General features: G+C 42.7%; 1 non-coding gene across 1 annotated transcript; it reads right to left on the bottom strand.

The window, feature by feature from the left end:
* Positions 1-349: 349 nt before the first annotated feature.
* LOC130953765 (small nucleolar RNA R71) lies at positions 350-453 on the bottom strand. The gene has a single exon (XR_009075926.1). It is a non-coding gene; the product is annotated as a small nucleolar RNA R71 (small nucleolar RNA).
* Between the last annotated feature and the right edge of the window lie 4,390 nt (positions 454-4,843).

A 4,843-nucleotide genomic window follows, 5' to 3' on the forward strand; every position in this document is an offset into this window, starting at 1 on the left:
TACTGCACCTACTCCCGATTTCTATGGGAGAAGCATCTCTATCCCTGCCATTGGAGCAAACAACTTTGAGCTTAAGCCTCAATTAGTTTCTCTAATGCAACAGAATTGCAAGTTCTATGGACTTCCAATGGAAGATCCTCATCAGTTTTTAGCTGAGTTCTTGCAAATCTGTGACACAGTCAAGACTAATGGGGTTGACCCTGAGGTCTACAGACTGATGCTATTCCCTTTTGCTGTAAGAGACAGAGCTAGAATATGGTTGGACTCACAACCTAAAGATAGACTGGACTCTTGGGAAAAGCTAGTCAATGCCTTCTTGGCAAAGTTCTTTCCACCTCAAAAATGGAGTAAGCTTAGAGTGGAAGTCCAAACCTTCAGACAGAAGGATGGTGAATCCCTCTATGAAGCTTGGGAAAGATACAAACAATTAATCAGAAAATGTCCATCTGACATGCTTTCTGAATGGAGCATCATAGGTATTTTCTATGATGGTCTCTCTGAACTATCCAAGATGTCTTTGGATAGCTCTGCTGGAGGATCTCTTCATCTGAAGAAGACGCCTACAGAAGCTCAAGAGCTCATTGAAATGGTTGCAAATAACCAATTCATGTACACTTCTGAAAGGAATCCTGTGAACAATGGGACAAGTCAGAAGAAAGGAGTTCTTGAGATTGATGCTCTGAATGCCATACTGGCTCAGAACAAGATATTGACTCAACAAGTCAATTTGATTTCTCAAAGTCTGTCTGGAATGCAAAATGCACCAAGTAGTACTAAGGATGCTTCATTTGAGGAAGAAGCCTATGATCCTGAGAACCCTTCAATGGAAGAGGTGAATTACCTAGGGGAACCCTATGGAAACACCTATAATTCTTCATGGAGAAATCACCCAAATTTCTCATGGAAGAATCAAGAGAAACCTCAACAAGGTTTCAATAACAATAATGGTGGAAGAAACAGGTTTAGCAATGGCAAGCCTTTTCCATCATCTTCTCAGCAACAGACAGAGAACTCTAAGCAGAACCCCTCTGACTTAGCAACCATGGTCTCTGATCTAATCAAAACCACTCAAAGTTTCATGACTGAAACAAGGTCTTCCATTAGGAATTTGGAAGCACAAGTGGGACAGCTGAGCAAGAAAATTACTGAACTCCCTCCAAGTACTCTTCCAAGCAATACAGAAGAAAATCCAAAAGGAGAGTGCAAAGCCATAAACATGGCCGAATCTGGAGAGGAAAGAGAGGAAGTGAACGCCACTGAGGAAGACCTCAATAGGCGTGCACTGACCTCCACTGAGTTCCCAAATGAGGAACCATGGGAATCTGAGGCTCAAAATGAGACCATGAAGATTCCATTGGACTTACTTCTGCCTTTCATGAGCTCTGATGAGTATTCTTCCTCTGAAGAGGATGAGTATGTCACTGAAGAGCAAGTTACTAAATACCTTGGAGCAATCATGAAGCTAAATGACAAGTTATTTGGAAATGAGACTTGGGAGAATGAACCTCCTTTGCTCACCAAAGAATTGGATGACTTGTCTAGGCAGAAATTACCTCAAAAGAGACAAGATCCTGGGAAGTTTTCCATACCTTGTACCATAGGCACCATGACCTTCAAGAAGGCCCTGTGTGACTTAGGGTCAAGTGTGAACCTCATGCCTCTCTTTGTAATGGAGAAGCTAAGGATCTTTGAGGTACAAGCTGCAAAGATCTCACTAGAGATGGCAGACAACTCAAGAAAACAAGCTCATGGACTTGTGGAGAACGTTTTGGTAAAAGTTGAAGACCATTACATCCCTACTGATTTCATAGTCCTAGAGACTGGGAAGTGCATGGATGAATCCATCATCCTTGGCAGACCCTTCCTAGCCACAGCAAAGGCTGTGATTGATGTTGATGGAGGTGAACTGATCATTCAAGTGAATGAAGAACCCTTTGTGTTTAAGGCTCAAGGATATCCCTCTGTCACCATGGAGAAGAAGCATGAAGAGCTTCTCTCTAATCAGAGACAAACAGAGCCCCCACAGTCAAACTCTAAGTTTGGTGTTGGGAGGCCACAACCAAACTCTAAGTTTGGTGTTGAACCCCCACATTCAAACTCTAAGTTTGGTGTTGGGAGGTCCCAACATTGCTCTGAGTATCTGTGAGGCTCCATGAGAGCCCTCTGTCAAGCTACTGACAATAAAGAAGCGCTTGTTGGGAGGCAACCCAATAATTATATTTTATCTAGTTCTCTTTGTTATTTTATGTTTTTTGTAGGTTGATGATCATAAGAAGTCACAAAATCCATTGAAAAAGCAAAAACAGAATGAAAAACAGGAAGAAAAATAGCACACCCTGGAGGAAGAACTCACTGGCGTTTAAACGCCAGTGAGGCTAGCAGTTGGGCGTTTAACGCCCAGTCTGGCACCATTCTGGGCGTTTAACGCCAAAAAGGGGCACCAGACTGGCGTTAAACGCCAGAAAAGGGCAAGAACCTGGCGTTAAACGCCAGGAATGGGCACCAGCCCGGCGTTTAACGCCAGAAAAGCCTCAAAACGTGATTTTGAGTGCCAATTGGTGCAGGGATGACTTTTCCTTGACACCACAGGATCTGTGGACCCCACAGGATCCCCACCAACCCCACCACTCTCTCTTTTCTTCCTCCATTCACCAATCACCTCATTACCTCTTCCCCAAAACCCCTTTACCTATCAAATCCCATCTTTCTCTTCACCACTCACATCCATCCTTCATAAAACCCCACCAACCTCACCCTTCAAATTCAAACCACTTTCCCTCCCAAACCCACCCATAATGGCCGAACCCATCTTCCCCCTCTCCTATATAAACCCTTCTTCACTCCTTCATTTTCACACAACCTTAAAAACACTTCTCCCCCTCTTTGGCCGAATACACTAAGCCATTCCCTTCTTCCTCATTTCTTCTTCTTCTACTCTCTTCTTCCTTCTTTTGCTCGAGGATGAGCAAACCTTTAAGTTTGGTGTGGTAAAAGCGTTGCTTTTTCGTTTTTCCATAACCATTTATGGCATCCAAGGCCGGAGAAACCTCTAGAAAGAGGAAAGGGAAGGCAAAAGCTTCCACCTCCGAGTCATGGGAGATGGATAGATTCATCTCAAGGGTGCATCAAGACCACTTCTATGAAGTTGTGGCCTTAAAGAAGGTGATCCCCGAGGTCCCCTTTTCACTCAAAAAGGGTGAATATCCGGAGATCCGCCATGAGATCCGAAGAAGAGGTTGGGAAGTGCTTACCAACCCCATTCAACAAGTCGGAATCTTGATGGTTCAAGAGTTCTATGCCAATGCATGGATCACCAAGAACCATGACCAAAGTATGAACCCGGATCCAAAGAATTATCTTACTATGGTTCGGGGAAATACTTGGATTTTAGTCCGGAAAATGTAAGGTTAGCATTCAACTTGCCCATGATGCAAGGAGATGAACATCCTTACACTAGAAGGGTCAACTTTGATCAAAGGTTGGACCAAGTCCTCACAGTCATATGTGAAGAGGGCGCACAATGGAAGAGAGATTCAAGAGGCAAGCCGGTTCAATTGAGAAGGCATGACCTCAAGCCCGTGGCTAGAGAATGGTTGGAGTTCATCCAACGCTCAATCATTCCCACTAGCAACCGGTCCGAAGTTACTCTAGACCGGGCCATCATGATTCATAGCATCATGATTGGAGAAGAAGTGGAAGTTCATGAGGTTATAGCCCAAGAACTCTATAAAGTGGCGGACAAGTCTTCCACCTTGGCAAGGCTAGCCTTTCCTCATCTCATTTGTCACCTCTGTTATTCAGTTGGAGTTGACATAGAAGGAGATACCCCCATTGATGAGGACAAGCCTATCACCAAGAAAAGGATGGAGCACACAAGAGACCCCTCTCATCATGAGATCCCTGAAATACCTCAAGGGATGTACTTTCCTCCACAAGACTATTGGGAGCAAGTAAACACCTCCCTAGGAGAATTGAGTTCCAACATGGGACAACTAAGGGTGGAGCACCAAGAGCACTCCATTCTCCTCCATGAAATTAGAGAAGACCAAAGGATCATGAGAGAGGAGCAACAAAGACAAGGAAGAGACATTGAGGAGCTCAAGCACTCCATAGGATCTTCAAGAGGAAGAAAGAGCCGCCATCACTAAGGTGGACCCGTTCTTTAATCTCCTTGTTCTTCATTTCCTTGTTTTTCGAAAATTATGCTTTATATTTATCCATGTTTGTGTCTTATGATCATTATTGTCTTAGTGTCTATGCCTTAAAGTTATGAATGTCCTATGAATCCATCACCTTTCTTAAGAATTGTTCTTAATTGAAAAAGAAAAGAATTGCATGAATTTTGAATTTTATAACAGTTTAATTACTTTGATGTGGTGGCAACACTTTTGTTCTCTGAATGTATGCATGAATAGTGCATATGTCTTTTGAATTTGTGATTCATGAATATTGGCTCTTGAAAGAATGATGAAAAAGGAGACATGTTACTGAGGATCTGAAAAATCATAAAAATGATTCTTGAAGCAAGAAAAAGCAGTGAATACAAAAAAAGAAGGAAGCAAGCGAAAAAAAAAAAAGAAGAAACCGAAAAGAAAAAAAAAGAAAAAAAGAAAAGGGAGAAAAAGAAAGAAATAAAGTTGAGATCCAAGGCAATAAGAGTGTGCTTAAGAACCCTGGACACCTCTAATTGGGGACTTTAGCAAAGCTAAGTCACAATCTGAAAAGGTTCACCCAATTATGTGTCTGTGGCATGTATGTATCCGGTGGTATTACTGGAAGACAGAGTGCTTTGGGCCACGGCCAAGACTCAATAAGTAGCTGTGTTCAAGAATCATCATACTTA

Source organism: Arachis stenosperma, chromosome 9 (genome assembly GCF_014773155.1).
Source record: "Arachis stenosperma cultivar V10309 chromosome 9, arast.V10309.gnm1.PFL2, whole genome shotgun sequence".
Lineage (NCBI taxonomy): Eukaryota > Viridiplantae > Streptophyta > Magnoliopsida > Fabales > Fabaceae > Arachis > Arachis stenosperma.